The 21466-nt window shown below is 39.6% G+C and overlaps 1 protein-coding gene across 3 annotated transcripts in view; it reads left to right on the top strand.

The window, feature by feature from the left end:
* Positions 1-21466, top strand: part of brinp2 (bone morphogenetic protein/retinoic acid inducible neural-specific 2) — a 347460-nt gene that overhangs the window by 92626 nt on the left and 233368 nt on the right. The window lies entirely within an intron of this gene.

The raw sequence follows: 21466 nt of genomic DNA on the forward strand, positions 1-21466 counted from the left end.
AATTAAAATGACCGGTAAAAATAGATTATGACCGGATTTTTATGACTCTGTTGGTCAAAATGACCGGTGACGAAAAAGTCTAGCGCAACGTCTGGTAGGATGAAAATTTTTTTTGAAAGGAACATATTCATTGTCCTCAACAGCTAATAAAACTGGCTCAGGTGTCACCTTATCACCTAAATGTTAAAAAGCTGCATTTGAAAACACCAAAAAAGCTAGTAAGTGGACTTTTTAACTCAGATAATTTGGTCACACATGCTTTTTTAAAGGTCTGCAAATATCTCCATTACTAAACATATAGATTGCACCAGATTCACTAGCCTATGCCAACATGGGCCTAAAGATGTTATAATGACATAAAGATTTCTACACAGAGAGACTTTATTTTTGAGTTACCACTTGCTTTACCACCAATAACCAAAGTTTCCTAGTAGCTAGAAATTGCACCTAAATGTGTTATTTTAAAATGTAGAGGACAGACAATGCAGGGAGATACTGAAGGGACATTGCAGAACAAAAATGGGTACAATTACTAGAACAATTAAGGGAATTCACAGGCTCGCAGCACCACCACATATATAAATAGAAATCACTCTGCTAGATTAAATGCCACTGCTGCTCAACTGAACAGATGCTTTCATTTCGAAAGGTTTCATGAGCTTGCAACCTGAATGCAGTACAGAAAACTGTGAGAAGTTGTCAGTTGAAGTGAGTCTGTGAACATTTTCTTGCAGTTCATTTCAGTGCAACCCTGTTCAAAGCAACGATGCTTTACTTTTGCTTTCATGAAGTTCTTTCTTCATGCGACAACACTAACTGAACAACCTTGCAAAATAATACGTCTTCCACATCCTTATTCATATCAGTATTTACTTTGAACTCAACACTTATGAGGTCAAGTACTGTGTGTGCTGAACAAATTTAATTTTCCTGGTGCTTGTGATGATACCAATCTAAAAACTAAATTCGGAGGCAACTTCTCCAATCAATCTCTCTGTACTTGAGAGGTGGTGAAACTATTCTTTTTTATCCTGAAGCAGCTTCTCCAAACCTCTACAACCTTCTAACCTCCCTTACCTTTGTCACACACCTGTGCTTCTCTCTCTTTTGGGGCAAAGTACCATCAAAGCTCCCTCTCTATTGATCTGTCCACCTAGGTTTAATGGTCTCTCTAGCCTCTTCCCCAAGAGTTGGAATTGAAGTGGCAGGGGAGGTAGAGGGTAACGTACTGTCTGAATCCAGCTGCCTAGTGTGTTGATAGCAGAGTCACCGAAAAGAGAGAATTGAAGGGGGTAAGGGGAGAAACGGACAGGAGAGGAAGACATTTTTGAATAGGAGGGCAAAGGGCAGAAGTGGTAACCCAGGTGAGTTTGAGAGGGATTTCTACTTAAGTAAAAAGAAAACAAAACTGAGAGGGTGAAAAAAATGGAAAATCTCAGAAGTACTGTAGTCCCCATCTCCTAAAATCCACTAGAAACAATTAAACATAAAAGGTTTCCGAGCAGTTCAGGGCATTTTGAGTGGTTATGTAAAGATGCTGTTCTAGTCTTGCGCTCTGAAAAAGGGTGCCTTTGTACTTGTCCTCACTCCTTGATGCAGAACACAATTTACGGGTGAAAAAGTGACACACAAATACGGCTTATCCATTCACAAAAGGTTCTTACAGGAGAAGAAGGTTGTCAAAGTCAAACAACGATGGACAAATTGCACCGGCGGTCTTTGTTCTGCACTTCTTGGAGTCTGTTTGTTCAGTGAAATGAAAGGCTGTACTTTGTTGTTACTGCAGTATCATGGGAAAACTTCCCTTTTCAGAGGAACAGGAGATAAAATGGAGTTTTGATGTCTGTTTTGTGGCAACATTTGGCCATATGCAAGAACCACTCATACAAACGGATTTTTCATTGCCATACAAGTTATTTAAGGTAACTTGTCACATTCACATATTCTTATAGATTTTTTTTCTTGGACATGAACAAAATTCATGATTGCTCTAGACAGATAGATATCATGATATTGAAAGAATACGTAAGTCCTACGTGGACTGCAAATAATCAAAATAATGTTTATTTTCTTAAGCAAACCACTAAAAATGGACAAGAAAGCTGAAAAGAACATATTGTGTTAGTAAATATAGTACTTTCCACTTTCTCTCTGTGAAGATTATCCAAAGGCAGTGAGCAGTATCTGCATAATTAAGTATAATGTAGACTCTGTAAGAGAATGGATTGTAGGAGTTAAAATACTCAGCCTTATAAGGCATAAAATTAAGATTAGATGTCTGCATGATCAGATGTGATGAGCTGTTTATGTAGTTAAAAAAGAGAACTCACAACAAGTCCATGCAGCGAAGAGGGTTTATTGAATGGGTCCATGCCATTGGTTCGACATCCCATTAGTCCGACTGTCCGCGGTGCTGAACGGCTCGCGGCGGGCGTATTGCCGACTGTCCGCGGTGCTGAACGGCTCGCGGCGGGCGTATTGTGCGCCGTGATCGGCTTGAGGCGAAGCAGGCTCACGGCTTATGTGTTTGTCACTTTCTTTTTCATTTTAACCCACACCATGATCTTTTCCTGACCCTAACCAAGTGGTTTTTGTGCCTAAACCTAACCAGACCTTAACCACAGGGCATCATGATGATTTCGGAACGGACTTCGGAACAATGAGTTTAATATGGTCGGAACAATGGGATGTCGAACCAATGGGCTGTCGAACCAATGGGCAGTTCCCTATTGAATCCAACTTTGAGTGCTTGTATGAGCAAGCAAACCTCACAAAAAATAGGACAAGTTTATTTCAAGAATATGAAAATGTTTTTCATGAGGCCCATTGCCTGCCTCAGCAGGTAGATTTTTATTTCCTGCACATGATTTGAGATGTTGGACGATGTGATTCAGTTACCAACTCCATAACTAAGATATTATGTTTTTGTTTTGTGTCTGTTAAGGTCTGTCTGACCTGATTTTACTTAGTCATGCCCCCCTCCCCTTCAACACTGCAGCAGTTTTATCTGTAAGGCCATCACCAAGCTCAATGTGGCCCGATCTATTTTCTCATCTCATCTCTGCTCAGTTCAGCTCAGCTCGGCATTATTAGAGTGGAATGAAAGCCCATGTACACAGCCACTTTACAACCGTATCACTCGGAGAAAATGATTCGTCAAATGGCTTTGGCAATTCTAAAGAGCCTGGGGAGAAGTTCCGATGTTTGCATAGTGGGAAATAAGCAGCTATGACAAAACTCCCCCTCTTAAAGCTGCTTAAATCTGAGGCCTGGGAATAGTTTAGGTGATCAATTTCTCCCTTCCTCTTGTCTGCGATGCAGAAAAACAGCCTCTCACCGATTTCTGATAAGGCTCCATGAGCAGCCACACAATAGTTTTCCTCCTCAAAGGTGCTGAGAGGAAAAGGCATTTTTCAAAACTTTCTGCCTCACTAAGAGACCAGAGAGCAAATAGTGTGCACTCTCCACACATACAAACACTGCCGAGGCTCCAGCAGCCCTGACAGGCAGAATCGAGCAACTTTTACAGACCACAGAAATAAATGACTTCCCTAAAGTAACATTCCCAGACTTAGATCTTCACTGTAGTCATGCACACCAGCCTGTGTGTAATTAATTCAGAGCACCACGCAGAAGTATTGTTGTATCGATCAACAAAGTGCAACCCCAGAAGAAAAGCCAATACATGTGTTATTGATCCAAAAAATAGCGGCGGGACTCTGTAAGCTTATATACTGCTCAAGCTAAAGAGACAGGTAGAGCGGACGATCACTTTATCAGTTCCTTAATGCAAGCGAATGAAACCAAACCAGTACGGCTGTTTGATGTCATGGCATATTCCTCATTGATAATTTCTAAGTAGATTCTTTAAGGCAAATGTAGGTGCCATTATTTTCAGTAGATTCATTGATTTAATATGTTGTGGCAGTCACCTCTAGCTGGCAGATTGCGTTGTCTGTTCACCATCTTTCCCTGTGTCCTTCTTTTTGTCCAATTTGAAGAACAACTTTTCAATACCTGCTGCCTTTTCATCTTTTCGCTGATCTTTCCTTAAATTAACCATGCATGCAGTGTATTAGAATTAATTCAAGACTTTACTGTCACAGTCTATCTTTGACATGGTAAGACTGAAAGGAAATTACCTTATTAATATTAACTTAATAAGACCTTGGACAAAGTCTGTTGCATTTAAAATTGGTTTCTTAGAACTCTACATTATTTCAATCTGTCCACCCAATGCAGATTTCCATGTATCTGATACTGTGATCAGAAAAGCATGTAGGTGTTCATTTGAATTTCTGTGGGTTCGCCAACATGCTGAGTGATCGCATTAACATAAAACATAATACATTTCTGGTAATTAAATGGCGAGTCGTTTTATCACAGTGGCTTGATGGTATGTCACCTGAGCGTTGAAGGAGTTTGGAGTGAACATGATTAGGTTGTCACCCTTTTCAAATGACCTATACTTGGATTTCTACCTTGCACACATTGAGATTAGCATGGCTAAGCTATTGGCAGCCAACGGGGGCTACAAGCAAGCTTTTTTGCCATGCATACAGCAAGGGGTGACAATGTAGGTCAGCCAGTTGGTTGGTTTACCATTCTAGTCCAGACTGGGGTTGGGCAATATGACAGTATAAACCAGCAATGGAAGAAATGTATCACAGGTAGAGATTTGGCAATTTCATTTCTACTGCAGGAGCTATTCGTGGCAGACTCTGTAACAAATCAGGGCTGGATTCTCACTTTATTTTGTGACTGTCACATGATCGTGTGAGTCCAGCTGCCTCGCAAGGTAAGTGATTTGGGCAAAAGTGGAAGAGAAGAGTGACGTTTTGAATATAGAAACCCTTAACACGTGAATTTATTGTTCTCAGGAACCTTAAAGCTTCGATTTTAAAAGAAATTTAGTTTTACTGTTTTAAATATTTTAACTCAAATGCTGTCTCCTGAGGCAGTTGTTTTTTGTTTGTATGCAATTTCCAAATAAAAGAAGAAAATAATGTTGATGAAGGATTACACAGCATGGTTATTTTAAACCATTTCTTAATGCAATTTTCGGAACTATTATTGTATCGTTACAAATATGATTACTTTATTTATAAAGCACATTTAAAAACAACCAGAGCTGACCAAAGTGCTGTACAGAACATGTGAGTCAACATCAAATATCAATTAATCAACGAAATCAGCATAATGTAGTGCAACAAGGACCCGTTAAGGACAATAAAATGCCAGGGAATACATATGAGTTTTTAGTTTTACCTTGAACATAACTACAGAGGAGGCACATTTGGTAGAAAAAGGTAAAGCGTTGTACAGCTTGGGAGCGGCCACTGCAAAGGCCCAATCTCACCTGCCCCTTTACTTTGAACGAAGGACAGCCAGGAGCAGCTGGTCTGAGGATCTGAGAGGTCTGGGGTTGGTGAGGGGGCACAGGAGCTCAGAGATGTACTGGGAAGACAAACAGTAGGATTTTGAATTCTGTTCTGAACTTGACTGGAAGCCAGTGCAGAGATGCCAGGACGGGTGTAATGCTTTCTCTCTTTTTTGTGCCGATTATTAGTCTGGCGTTCTGCACCAGCTGCAGACGGGACAGAGAAGACTGGTTGGTGCCGAAATAAAGTGATTTGCAATAATTGAGGCGAGAAGAAATTAGGGCTTTTAGTGACGGTTTTCAGATCGGTAAGTGAGAGGAATGGTTTGACTTTGGTGATATTTCTGAGATAGAAAAAGCAACCTCTGACCAAGGCGTTGATTTGTTTTTCAAATTTGGGTGATGAATCAAATATGACACCAAGATTTCTGGCATGGGAATGAAGGTCGGACGCCAGGGACCCTAGGTGGTGAGCAATGTCCCCAGTGGTGTTTGAGGGACCACTTCGGTTTTACTGTTGTTTAACTGGAGACAGTTTGTCGACATCCAGAGTTTCACCTCCTGGAGACAGTCAAGGAGGGACTGAACTGAGCTGTTGTTGTTGTCACCAGATTCAAGTGGGAGATATAACTGGGTGTCATCAGCGTAGCAGTGGTATGAAATGTTGTGCTTATATATACCGTATTAGAAGATTTTGGCTGTATCACCCATCTCTAGTCTGGACTCAATTATTATCAATTATACAAATATTGGATGTATGGCATGACATCATTTTGCATAGATATTCATGGTGGCAAATCCCAATGACTATGGCAATCCTGGAGGATGACCTTGGAAACAGTGTTTAATTTTTCATGCTAAACAACAAAACTTTGCAAAACAAATAGTAATCCAGGGTTGCCTCAATGACTTTTTCCTCAAACAACAAATTCCACAGTCTTATTCAACCAGTTTTCCATTTCAACCAGTTTTTCTCAACTCTACAGGATGGAATGAGAAACACTGATTGAAAATGCCTGAAAAAAATAGTATATGGACACTGAGTCAAGATTTTCTTGTGACCAGTGTGACCCTAGGGCCCTTCCTGGACATGCCCCTGCTTGTTACTTAAACCAACAAACCATTTGAATTGAAATGACGTTATACTAGTTAGTAAAATACCAGTTACTGCTCAAACCCACAGCCCATATTCCATATACATATATCAGCATTAACAGGGAATGAGGACAATGTAATTTACATGAACAGTATTGCACCTACACTGGGACACACTGTGATAGATTTAATGTCACCTCTAATATGAAAATCTTAGTTTCCTCCCCACCCACAGAGAAACTCTTCCTCTAAGCTATAAATGGACTGAGGCAAAATTAGAGCAATTTGCATCTAATGTGAAGCATTAAAGACATTTCAGCATTTCCCAGTCAGACTTTTTACTCTTTGTCCCGGCAGGAATAAAATCAGCAACAGAGCAGTAATTTAAAAGTAATGTGTTTGACAAATGGGCTTCATTATCAAGGCTAACACATAATAAAGAGAGACAAAAGTATTGTGTTGTAAATGTGCTCGGCACAAAGTTGGCTTGACCGATAATGTTCTTCTGCTCTCAAAAGGTGATGATGGTAAAAAAATAAAGTAATACCAAAGATGCAATATGAGCAATGGTAACAAAAGCAGAGAGAAAGAAGAAGCATATTAAAATCCTGCCACCTGCCACAATATCAAGACAAATACCTATGTGCTTTTGTGAAACAGAAATACTATTTAAACCTAACATGGGCAAAGGCGGAAAGAAGAGGAAGAGCGCACCACAGAAGAATGAGACAGAGCGAAAGTGAGAGAGGCAGTGATAACAGCAGGGAACAAGCAGATGATAACTTGGCCCTAACATTTCGGAGACATTTACAGTCCAGATTCAATCTTAACCACAACAATCAATTTGTGAACCGCCCTGAGAATATCAAACATGTTTGATGTTTACAGCCATCTATGGGGTCCTGAACTGTCCTTTGCTGTGTGGAGGATTACAGAGACTGCAGATATAGCCCACCACTTCCAGCAAAGAGAGGCTGTGACGATGCATTGTTGCTGTGATTGGAATCACACATCACAGGAGGTCTTACAAGATTAGAAGCCCTAATGTCAGCAGACGTGCCTAAAGGCTAAAAATCCTACCAGAATTTTGAAATGTTGTAGACTGGTAACTAAAAAGCACAAGAAGCTATCAATTTAACATTGTTAGTGTCACAGTTTGGTTTCATTTCTCAATAACATGGCCTGTAAAAGCAATGCACAAGAGATCTGCAGGAAATGTTGCATGCATGTACTGAACTTGGTCTGGAAGACTAAAGTCTGCAAGCATGTATTTCACAGAATGTATCATTCTGCCATGAGCTGAGTACAACTGTAGCAGGTAACATTGTTGGTTGTTATCATGATGAATCCTCTCAACCCGTTCTGTTGCTTTTCTGACACAGTAGTTGCTCAAGGCATGCTTTCTGTCCCTACTGGTCAAAATGGACTGTACAGGACTGTGTAATATACATTTATATATTATACACTGAGGGCAGTGGTGCAGTGGAGGGTGTATGTAGGTATACTGGGTATACTCACCTCTTTGACTTTTCCAAGAAGTCATTAAGATATAAAGGAGAGTATACCCACTTCCTTCTCGATAATCCACCTATCTACATAGTAGAGCTGTGGTGCTATTTGCACAAACATTTCCAGTCACCTCTCTGTCAGCTGGACAAATTTGTGCTAAATTTATGTACTTAGGTCTATTTTGTAAGACTTTGTATCGCCTTTTTTGGCCTGAGACAATGGTGGCGTGTGGCTCTGAGTCACTCATTGGGATGATAAAATCAACTTACCAGTCTGTAAACTCTACTCCTGCCGTCTTCTGCTAGCTAGTTGCTAGCCAAGTCAATATTTTCAAATGTAAACATCGGTAAATATCAAGAAAAGATAGTAAAGAATGAGCACCAGCAGAATTAGCATCCTGCTAGTCATTATACCGCCTTTGGGAAATAAACTGGATGACCTCTAGATATCAGGAATTGTAGTATTTTGTGATTCACAGAAAATTGACTAAACCCAGGACAGCGCCATTGATCTGGGAGGCTCTTTTTCGATATGCCAATCTGACGTAGCAGAGAACTCTGGGGAAAGAAGGAGAGGAGGTGTGTGCTTCACGGTGAATAAGGATTGGTGTGACAGTGGGAATGTGAAGTGCTGTCCAGTTCCTGCTATGCATCATGCTATACACTGTTCCCCAGCTGCAGTGTTGTGCTGCCCGTGTTTGGAAGGGGCAACCATGTGGCTGTCTTGTTGAGGCTGGGATGTGTGGACAGTTAAATTATTCCACAACCAGAAACCATGGATTACTAGAACCATCCATGTAAGAAGACACAAAAAAGGACTACATTACAGTGCATGAGTCATACAAGCTGATTAGATCACATTTCACTGGAGCTGTACCTTGTATATTGTCATGTGACAAATAAATTATTGATTGATTGTATTTAACTTGGGTAATAGCTATACATTTAGTCTAAAATTGGCCTGTTTCTATGTGAATGAACCTGATTTAAAAAAAGTCAAATTCACAAAGATCAGCGGCAACAGCCACAAGCAGTTACAGTGAAATTAATAGCGTCTTCAGAGACTTGGTGGTAACTGAAGTGCGTTTATAAAATGTGTCACGCCCAGACTTTCAAGTTATCATTACAGCAGTATTGTAGCCAGGGGAAGGCATTGTCATGCAGGCATGCTTGCGAGCAGATATTTTAAAAGGATATTTCGGTATTCTTTTATTCCCTGCCATTGTTCTGCTGACTGTCCTCTCGGCGCAAAGGCAACATTTATACTTTGCAACATGGATAATTACAATCAGATACAAAAAAGGGCAAATTGCACTCAGCAGCAAAATTTAATAGGCATGCCTGCACTATAATATCACTGGCACAATACCTTGTGAAAATTGGACCTTGAGACGAGACGACAACAGCTGGAAGTGATGTGTAATTCACATATCACCAGCTGCAATATATTCTTTTTAAATTTGCCCATGAGATGTTAAATCTGCAGTCATTTATTTTGTGGATACAAAACAGAACAAATAGCTGTCAACACAGCACTAGCATATTATCACCTTATAAAGTTTCTATGGTGAACATGTTAGCAAACAGTTGCTATTATACACAGAGTATTATGCATTTGTTTCTGACCACCTGCCAAATGCAAGTCCATTACTCACTCTCTTTTAGCTCTCTTTTGGTCTTCACCAATGCCTGAGGGAAATAACTGACTCTTTAGCTGTGAAATCCTCCACTATGTTCATTAGCTAGTTGCTAACCTTGTCAGTCTGCTGTGTGGTCCTTGACAGATAGTGTTCTGAGGGATTATCAAAGCTTTTTTGCGTAAACAGCTGCGTGCCTTTGTGGTAAATAAGGTTGATGACAGCAGTAAGAGTGAACCAAAACACTTATATTGCATGTCATAAAACTACAGCAAAGAGCTGTGAGATGTTGAATTGCTCCATTCCTCTGTAGAGCTGAAGGGAACTGCAGAGTTGGGGGATGATTTTCTTTGGGTTTTTCTTTTTCTTATATAGCAAATTGACTAATTGGCAAAAAAAACACCAGTTAAATCAGTCTTTAGGTGTTTGATACAGTGTATCTTCAAAAATAATTTAGTTTCACATCTTTAAATCTACTTTGCTTATGACCTAAATTGTTCTAGTGTTAGGTAAAAAACAATTATGTGTGTGTAGACAGATGTGTGAAGAACAAATTTAGCAGACCATAGAAACATCATCTGCAGTGGCAGCAGCAGGACTGAGTGGATGCACATTGTAACCTGAAGGCTGAGAGGAATAAGACCGTAACAATAACTCGCACACGCCTCATGTGAACCTGCACCTCAGACATGTACAGCAGAGGCGAGGCAGCCATGCTGAATGGATAAATAAACTTGCTTGCATGTCAGTTTCTGAAGTGCTTGTAGGAATGAGAGCGCACATTTGACTGGCAAGATTAAAGGAAATCTAAACGTCCTTTTTTTCCCTACCCCTCTCTTTTTAACATTTGCTGTGAGATCAGGGAGTGAACTTCCAAATGCTGCCTGTATCGCTGGTGAGACGTGACATGAATACTGTGGTGCAGACTCGCAGTAAATTCTCATTTCTAGTGTCAGTAAGAAAAGGTTAGATAAGGTGCATTTTCGCAGATGTCTTCTGTTGACGCTATCTCTGGTTGCTTTGGGGTAATCTCTTTAAACTGGAAAAGTGCTGAGCATTCACTCGGAGAAATATTTGCCATCCGCACTGTGGAGCAAAATTACTTTGATGTTTTACATCATTTTCAGTGGTAATTAGAAAAGGAATTGAGAAAATTACATGTCCATGGGTCATTTTTACATAGATAAATATATGTTGACCCTGGATGCTAAAATGCTCTGGTTTTTAGCTGAACATTTCTCATTTTTCAGTTTTCTCTTTATTTATACACAATTGTCTTCTCTGTGCAGTGTGCAGGATCTCTTCTGTCTTTTGTCCCTCACAATGGCTTTTAGACACACCTGCCTCTCAAGATTTGTACACATGATTACAGGAGTTCGCTTTTCATGCATAATTTTCTTTGACTCCTCTCAATTACCTAAATCCTTCTGATCAAGCTGGTTTGTTACATATATGCTGAATGCCTCTGCTGAACAACCAACGCAATATCTCAGGAACACCATAGTCCATTTAGACCAACAGATAAACGGATTAGATTTTGGTGGTCAAAGGTCAAGATCACTGTGACCTCATGTCCATCTCACTATGGTGAACATCATATCTCATGAGTGCCTGGAGAATTTTTTCTCCAATTTGGCACAAACATTCACTTGGACTCAAGGATGAACTGACTACATTTTTGGAGGTTAGAAGTCCAAGGTCAAGGTCACTGTGACCTCACCTCCATCCTATTCTCGTGAACATGATATCTCGGGAACGCCCATACATGTTTTTTTCCTCTAATTTGGCACAAACTTCCACTTGGACTCAAAGATTAGGATACAGTTACTGTGACCTCACAAAACACATTTTTGTCAATAATTCAAAGGCTCATATCTTAGATGACTATTTTTGTACAAAGCATCCACATTTCATCAAAAACACATCTTTTATTAAAGTCAGTAAAGTAAATTTATGACATGAGCCTGGACAGAAATGAATCTAAACTGCAACCTGACTGGTTGGCGAAAGCATACAACTGAGAGGTGGTAATTCTGGTATTTAAAGGAATAGTTCAGCATTTAGGGAAGTATTGGCTTTCTATCCAACACACAGCTGGAGTCAGGACATAATTAGCTTAGCTCTGCATAAAGACTTAAAGCAACAGGAAACACTTAGCCTACCAGCCCATTTAATGATCACTTCTGAACATGTTTTTAGAGAGATATAGACATAAGGCACAGGTTTTTGTTTTGGTTTGTGTGCAGACATGTTGTTTTTCACTCAGGGCTATGAAGCACAGACACTACGTCCAGCTGTTGTTCACAAGGAAAGGGTTGCATCATATAACTCACCCTAAAACCAAAAGATTTTACATTTTGTTTTTTGTATGGATTAAACAAAGAGATACAAATTAAACAGAAAAACAATTTGTATTGGGTCATAAATTGTTTGAGAGGTTAATTGCAAAAAGTTTTTGTTATTGTATCATTTGAATCTATTTAGCAGCAAAATCAATTAATGTGAGAAGGATGAGTTAATGTATGAAGAAAATTACAAACATTTCAACCAGTTTTTGTAAAAAAATAAATAAATAACATCATTGCCATTTAAGGGTAGAGTTTTTCTCAAATGACTGATCCAGCCTCAACAGTGCAAAAAGAGAATTTATATTTTATATTTTTAAGTTTTGAAATGAGAATATGATGTAATTGTACAGTGCAAACCATGCTCCTTCTGCACAGGAGAAAGACACACAGACTTCGTAGTGGTTTTGTGTCTCTTTGTAGTCGTTATGCATCTTTTTGTGGATCTGTGTCTCTTTATGGTCATTTTATCTCCTTTTGATTGTCTTGTGTTTATGTGTAGTCATTTTATGTTTATTTGTTGTTGTTTTGTATCTCCCTGAGGTTATTTTGTGTCTTATTGAGATAATGTTGTGTCTATTTGAAGTAATTTTGTTTTTAGTGGTTGTTTTGTGTCTTTTGTAGCTGTTTTGTGTCTCCTTGTGATTGCTTTGTGTCTCCTTGAGGCCATTTTATGTCTCTTTGTAGTCATTTTGTGTCTCTTTGTGGTTGTTTTGCACATTTTTGTAGTTATTTTGTGCCTCTTTGCAGTTCCTTTGCATTTTTTCATCGTCTTTTTGTGTCTCTATTTGGTCATTTCAAGTCTCTTCCTTGTCAGTACATGTTAATTTGAGATATATTGTGTAAGTTAAGGAACGGGGACCCTGGGCCTATGCTCAGTAGGCCTGTTCAGCTAATAATCCATGGTGCAGACAATACATACGTACGTATACGGTATCAATTGTGCCCTGTCTTTGTATCACTTGCATGTGTTGTGAATTGGTTTAAGCCTCTGCCTTTTGAGACTCCTTTTTGTCTACATGGCTCTTAAATCTTTCTCCCAAATGTCCAAGCTCCCAGAAATCACACTTCCTCTAATAGTGGATTTAGCTTAACTAGAGTGGACTTTGGGTAGGCTGTGTGCAATCTAAAGTGTAGCAGAGTTTCTATGGCCGTATGAGTGGCTGCACTGACACTTTATGTCTGCGGGACGTCAATGTATTGACTTTGCTAACCCAGAAACTAGAGTACTGCTCCATTAAACTAATTGTTTGAGAAGTGGTGGGGAACTCTCAGAGGGACAGGCTGCACCAATTAAAAATGGATACACACAAACACATGCCTATACACTCACCTACATACAAGTAGAAAGTCAATGAGTGCTGGCCTTTGAGTGTGTTGAGAGTGGTTTTTAAAACAGTGGTTAGAGTCATTTAGAGATATGTAAGCAGATGCATTGCTATTGATCCCCTCTGTTGACCTTTGCCTCTCACCCACCCACCTCGCTCCATCTAAATCTCATACATGAGAGCCATGAAGATGGGATGGAAGAGTGCACTCATATATTATGGGTGCATGAGTGAAAATTAGTGAGTATGTGAAGTTGTTGAGTTTATCAACTAGTATTAAAACCCATAATATAACTTGTCATTGCAGCCGAACTGTCTGATATCCTGCTATGAAAAGAAAGACTTTGCACGAGTAAAAAGACTGAACATATGACACTGTTGGTGCAATTTCCTGTGTCTAATCTTGTTGCTGTCATACCAGTAATCACAGTAAAGAACACCTTGTGTGTCATTATGTCTCTTGGGTGCCATCACATTAAAAGTTCCACAAGACAATCCAAAGCAGTGACAGTCTGACGCACATGAATGGTGAAATTATTGGAAAGAAATGACATAGACAGGCAAGGTTGTTTAAAAATATGCCAGCCAGTGGTATGGAATATATAGTTTAACCTTCACGCAACACTTGTTTTAAGACTAGACAGTTTTACGCTTGCTTGGTTATTAAGCGAATGCTTCAGTGGATTTTAATGTGTCACCAGTGAAGGACACAAACTAAATCACTTAACTAGAAACTGTATTTATAACCAGTTTTTATGGTTTCCATATATTAGGGTGCTTTCACGCCAAACCCCTTTGGCTTGGCTCATTTAGGCTGGTGTGAAAGCTGTTAATTGGACTTTGGTGCAGACTGAATAACCAGACTGTGAAAACTTGGTGCAGTTGGTCTCATCAGTTTCCCCCTTTAATTATTACAGAACAAGACTCCTCTTTATCTCTTTTCTACCTGTTGGTCACTATTTAGGACTTACTGAGGTCCAGCAGTCTTGACCAATAATTTGCACTTTCTTTCTTTATGTGCTCTTTCTCATGTGGCACTGGACATCAGTAAGACGTCAGGAAGACATTAGACTCTTACTTTGGACAGACATTAAATTTCAGTTGGAATGACAATCAGATTGACAATATTTTAAATGTCTAATGATGTAAGAATTTTACGTTGTGTGGACCTTGATATTATGACTAAATGTTGTTATTCTACGCCAAGATGAAGTTGGCATGGGATGTTTAGAACATGTTTGGTTACTTAACAACACAACTTAAAACAAACTAAATACTAGCGACATCATTAAATTAACCTGCTCCTGCCAACCGTCGGCGCAGCGTCTGTGTTGACTCAAAATGACGGATATATCAGTAACAACTGACTGGTCAGGGTGACAGCACAAAATAACCAATTCCCAGCAAGAAATTGGCTGACCTGAACACAATGTCAGAATGAAAAATTTTTACAATTTAAATTTTCCTTGGTTTGGACCAACTGACTGACAGGTGACATTCTGGCGCACACAGCCCGGATTTGCTTCCCATTCATTTCAGTGTGGAACGGGGTGAGACACATTTGCTTACTTTTGCTAAGTGACCCGTCTCCTTTGCTTTGCTCCATAGTGCAGTCTGATTGGACTCCAGCAACTAAAATAATAATGCTTTCCAACGTCCAGCTAATTTAAGAGAAGAGGCGTGATTTACCAATTGTAAAATCTTGTTTGTTTACATTCTGCCGGACTGCTTTTGTTAGCTCCCTAGCCATTCTAGCCCATGCAGATTAAGTTTAAAACCCTACCCATGCTGTTTCTTAACCTTCCTGCTTTTGGCCACACCGTATGAGTACATTTTGTTTGGCTGATTTCTGTCTGACTGCAGCGTTACAAAATATACACCAAGTTGTTTGGTATGTCTTCACAAATCCTGCTTATCACATACAGTAGAAATTACGCAGCTGACATCACCTCAAAGAAAAACTCCAAAATATGCTAATTATAAAGTGATCCAGGAATTAACTTTGCTGCTGTTAATTAACTATCTGAACTTTCTGTTGGGCTGGACACAGTTCAGAGCAGCCTGTTTCTCCGAGACATCGGCAGAGACTTAGAGCATTTTCATGAACGTTTATCCTCATTACACTAATTATACTTTGGCAGGGTCACATAGGTAACCATTTACTTAAAGAGTTGCTCACGAGGTATCATAAGCAGATAAGCTTGTTATTGAGCGCTTTAAGTACATTATAATCCAATGAGGATGCAGTTATTGACTTAAAACAACATGTAGTCTCAACCAATACATCAGTACATAGGTTTTACATGCTGGTAATTCTCACCAAGCATCATAACTTGCCTTTACTTGGTCCTTTTCTATCTCTTACAGACAACAGGGAGCTATTAAGTGATGCAATCTGTTTGTTACTCTTACATTTCTTCACTCTTTTATGGCAGACATTTTACTTAGCAGCCCACATACACACTAGGAGACATTGTATAAATGCCATTATACCCTTGAGGATGTTCTGTACTTGTCATTATGAGTACTTTGGTGCTGCATCTGTCTTCTACCCCTAATCACAGGAAGCAGTAACTAACAGACTATCCTCCTGGGTATTTCCACTTTAATAATGGACATATTGTACAATAAAAATAAAATACAACATCCAAAAAGGAGAACCTCATGAGAAATTCCAATAAGACTCATGTATCTTGTAAAACATCAATATGCATGATTTTTATTGGAATAGTGTACAGATACTTGAAATATAGCATTATGCAGTGGTGGAAGATTCAGATCCTTTGCTTAAGTAAAACTACTACTACTACTACTACTACTACTACTACTACTACTAGTACTACTAGTACTAATAATAATAATGGTAATAATAATAGTAATAATACTAATAATAAGTAAAAACCATGCATTTAAAACCTTACTTATGTAAAAGTAAATATTTTCTGAAAAAATAACCTATTTAAAACTAATAGTAGCCTACTTGTTGCAGTAAAGTGTTTCCTGTCAGTTTACTATTGTACCTGATGTTTTTGGATTAATATCACAACTGTATAAATGTATATGTTGCATTTTACTGCTGTGGATGTTTAAAGCTTTGCTCCTTTGAACTCCTTTTTATATTGTCAGCTAGGGATGTCCCGATCACATTTTTTTTTTGCATCCGATCCGATACAAGTCCTTTATTTTGAAACCAAGTCTGATCCGATACTTTGCAACGCATTAAGAAAGAAAAAAAAAAGAATGCATCCAAGTTGTCCCATAAGGTTTGTTTTTTTATTTAAATAGTATCCAAAAAGCTTATCTTTGGTTCAGCAGCACAAAATGTAAACAAATTCAATATCTTCTTCTTGTCTTCAACAAACAAAATAGGCCTTTATCTTTTGTAGCGGTTTGACACATGAAACAAATATTTTTCTTTTACTCAGTCAAACCCCACAAAGAAACCATAAAACCCATAAAGCAGGTCCCTCAACACCCAAATTAAATTGTTTTACCTGGTTTCTGTAGAACAAAAGAATTATACTCAATTTTCAAAAATACAAATACAACAGTAATCAGTTTCAAGAAAGTATATATTTTTTCCACCAAAGAAAAGAAATTTTCCGCTCCGTTCAGTCAGTTCAATCTAGTTCAAACAAAAACTCCACTCTGGGATTTCCAAATAACATATCACAGTTCAATTCAGTTCAATCCACACAGTTCGCTAAACAAAAGAAAACTCCACCCCAGGTTTTCCCGCAACCAAGGAGGTAAAGAAAATCCATTGTTGGCTTTGACTCAGTTCAGTCTCAAAACAATAAATCAACCCGGTGAGAAGGTTCCCAATAAGGAATAATGAAACGGAAAGTAACCCCCGGCTTTTGCCAACTCACGGGACCATATGTGAATGCCGTAATGCTCCGGTGTTGTTTCGGGCGTGGAGGCTCCGTAGGATCCCTTGATATCCATGGCGGAATCTCTGAGGTGAGGCCGGTGGCCGGATGGATGATATTTCACGGGGAAGCGCACCTATTTCGCGGACTTTGAGCGGTGTAAAATGCCTTGGTAGGCCGAATACGCAGAGGACTTCTGGCTCATTTCTCATTCGCCGGCGTCTCTTGTCATACTGCCAGGAGCGGCATAATGTAGGGGCCGGTCTAACTTACCTGGGCTCAGCTGATCGGCCCACTAGCCGATAGCACCGGTGGGTGTGTCTGGAGGTACGTCAGTGTCTGGAGGTGAGCAAGCCATCAGCTGACTGTCTTATAAAAACATATATTCATAAAATTACAGGGTCGCCACACTTTATACATTGGAAAGCGGAGGCAACAATGAACAACATAGATGGAAAACCTGGCCATTGTTGTTGTTTTGATTCCTCCTCTTTTATTACCAATTCCGATTTTGTAAAAATAACGAGATCGACGCCGATCCTCGGATCGGGACATATTGTCAGCTAGTTTAATCTATTGTAATACCTCATATTCTATATTTGTAGCATTACAGTTCTGTGAGAATCCTGTAGGCCTACCTCTAAAAAGTAAACTTTTCATGGTGTCCAAAAAAAAACAAACAAACCCTTTTATTAGCTTTGTGATGATGCATTATCCAAGACATCTATAGCTGCAGCCACACTTCGTTTGACAAACCCATCATCGCAATGTTTATGTGAACCCTGCTACAAGTCGGGGTTGTAGTGAATAAATATGTGGCAGTAGCAATTATACACTTTATTCACTTTCTTTAATGATTATAAATGAAGACGTGATTTATGAGTTAAATCCCTTACCCTTACCTTAACAGACTCTCTTCTTATGTGTCAAAGCTAGCTAAATGCTAACTTTACTTTTTCTTGAGTTTCCGCCTCTGGACTTAGGGGCGGATTGTGTAGGTATGGTGGGCGAATCATTAGGCTGGTGGATGGGTCACATCCAACAACCAACAGTTTACATAGCTTAAGAAGTAGGAGATTTTTCTCACATCATCCTTAAGTTTATCACAAACACTGGATGAGTATGAAAAAGTGTAATCTGAAAATTAACTGAAGCTGTCAGACAAATGTAGTGGAATAAAAAGTGCAATACTGTCTCTAAGATGTAGTGGACTAGACAGATAAGTAGCGTATAAAGGAAAAACTGAGGTGTGGTTCAAGTCCCTCAAATTTGTACTTAAAGGGAAACTTTGGTGATTTATAACAAATTCACTGCCATGACATCGAGCTGGTTGAAAACAGTCAAAGTTTCCCTTTAAGTATAAATTTGAAATATGAAATTTGAATGTACTTTGTTACATTACACTACTGGCATCACAGTGTGAATGATCCCAATGAATATCACTGTGATGGACCAGGCCTTCAAACAGCATTCATGTTTTCACAAAAAAGTCGAAGTTGACATTACAGAAACCCAAACGGTAGTAACATCTAGTAACATATGTTACAGAAAAAGACATTCAACTCTGCAGCACTGATGTTCACTTTGAAATAGACTTCTGGATCCAGGAGTATTGGCTACAGTGTTTTATTAAAAATATGAATCAATTTAAGTGGACAATATGTCCATGTTTCTGGGCATCACTGTCGATACTTTCGAGTAATTCACAACATTTTAGCATAGAAGCTTTATATGTCCTCCTCTGCGCTAGCCATTAGGTCATTATCACCAATCTTGACTGAACAGGCTGCTATCACAGGCTTTATCAGCTAACAATTTGTCATTGTCTGTTAATACTCTTTTCAGTCAATCATTTGACATATACAGTACATTGATTCAGCTTTGTGCTCTTCTTAGCTGTGTGTCCCTCATTCCTTGATAATTGGGGGCTCCTTGGGGCTCTGTCGTTACCGGGGCTCCACAGCAAGAGCTGCAAAGACCCCAGTGTTAATTTAACCACGCATAAAGAAAAGAACTGTGCCACTAAATGGTTTACTGTAGATTTTCCTCAAGGTGAAGATCAGGAAAAGATAAGGCTCCATATTCACAAGCGCTAAGCCAAATGATTGTCTGCAAGAAGTGATAATGAACTGTGTGGCAAATCAAGCTTGGTATGGCATAGGGCTGTGGAATTACACGTCTATCATAGCTGACATTGTTAACAGTGACCTAACACATGTACTTAACATTTGTTCGGTAGTTCCTGATTATCAGGGAAACACTTGACTGACAGATTTGTGTTTCAGTTGACCTGATTGGATTGGTGAGATTTGAGAGCGGAAAGGTTAAAACGACCGCCGCTGTTCCAGTGGAGGTTAAATACAGCGCAGATGCATGATGGGCCTTTTTTATGATGCCACTGCTGCAGTTTCTGCTCAGCAAAATGGAGCGTTACCGCTGTGGCCTGGTGAAGCAATTACAAGACCTCTTCTGGCTTTATTGAGGAGTGCTGCTGCTAACTAAATGGTTTTCTATAGGAATCCCAGGGGAAGAGATCATTAAGAAATGGGTCTCAATTTATCTGTGATGCAGTGGGAGATACACTCCCCATGTGTGTGTGTGTGTGTGTGTGTGAGAGAGAGGTATACATAGCCACTGAAACCCAGGAGACTGAAGTACATCTGTTACAGATGAGGGGACTTCTTAAACACATTTCAATGAACTGACTATAAGCTGCTAATGCGCTCCTGTAATGGAGGCAGGTTGCTGCTGATGATGTTAGAAGGGGAAATAAGCCTTCAATCAAACCCTCTCTTTCACTGTGGGCCAAGAGTGTCTCTCTCTTTTGGAAAACACGGATGAGAGAGGGGGGGCTACTTCCGTCCCAGAGGGCATCTCTGATGAATCTTATACAGATTAATCCACCCCGTAAAAAGCCCTGAGTTGCTCCTTTTATTGATTCACCAAAATGCTAATCTCAGAAATTCAAATTCCACTGCTTGTGGCTGACTAGATTCAATTTGCACGCTTTTAATACGGTTCAAATAGAAACACATGCTCCCTTGAGAAATTCCTGCAGATTATTTTCTATGAAACTGGTCCAAGGTTGTCATTTTTTTTTATTTTGGTCCATCATGCAAACACCAGCTGACTGCATTACGGCTGAGGTGCTCGGGATAAAGCGTGAGTGACACGTGTCGACATGTGGTGTCTGCTGGAGAGATGAGACGATGGCCTTGCAATTGGCCTTGATTACTCATCACCACCAGAAGCGATACAGTTACAATGAGGAACATACTTCTGTGATGACAGGGTCATAATGTTCATGCCCTGTCACACTCATTCCCTATGGTGATAGAGAAAAATAGCAGAATGCATGCCCCTGCCGACTGGCACAGCCCACACAGAATTAAAACAAATAGAACACACTGCCCACACATACACCACATAGTACCCTATTCTTTCTTAAACTATGTGCTAGGACATGCAATATTTCACGGTCCTACCTCTGCTGGGGTTCCCACATGACACTGGTGGCAATGAATAATGAGGCTGCATAGGACCCATGGGATGGGATTACATTTTTCATTTCGCTCCAGAACAGAAGTTTTCGGACCTCTGAATTATGCAGAAGATGCTCCACTCTTTATCAAAAAGCCCTCAGATACAGAGGTTATTTGAGAGGATGGAGTGTTCCGAACAAAGAGATGTATCGTGACTCCACATCAAACCTTTTTTCCTACTGATAAAAGAACTCGAAGGAGTAGAATGAAAGCTGTGTGGCCCATATGAGTCCAATGAAAAAGAGAAGCTATTTGTCTGGCCACATGAAACTAGAACAAAGCAAATAAGAAATGTCTTCACAAAATACCAATGTAATGAAAGCAGAATGTGATGTTTACCAATGGTGACTGCTCTGGCCCCACACGCTTAGTAAGAGTACACCAGACACTGTCTGGGCCCAAAAAACTATTTGATGTAGAAGACATTGATCATAGTCAAAGCTGGGATTTATCACTGTGTTATTACAGCGATGCAGGGGTGGATAAAGACATGAAAATATATGCCATCTGTTAACCCGTGCAGTCTTGTCCGTGGTAAAATTGGTGTGAAATTGTGAATATGTCAAAGCAGTTGACACTTGATGGGGTCCGACACTGCAAAGTGTGCTAGCTTAGGTTAAAGTGCAAGCTACCAATCACTCAACAGCTCCTACCACCTAAAGTGTTCGGACAGATTGTGAAGCAAATGTTCGCCTTCTGTTGTTTGCACACATTTGATGGCTGGAATGTTTGTGCTGTCTGTTTATTCACTCCAAACAA

Source organism: Epinephelus moara, chromosome 21, assembly GCF_006386435.1.
Source record: "Epinephelus moara isolate mb chromosome 21, YSFRI_EMoa_1.0, whole genome shotgun sequence".
NCBI lineage: Eukaryota > Metazoa > Chordata > Actinopteri > Perciformes > Serranidae > Epinephelus > Epinephelus moara.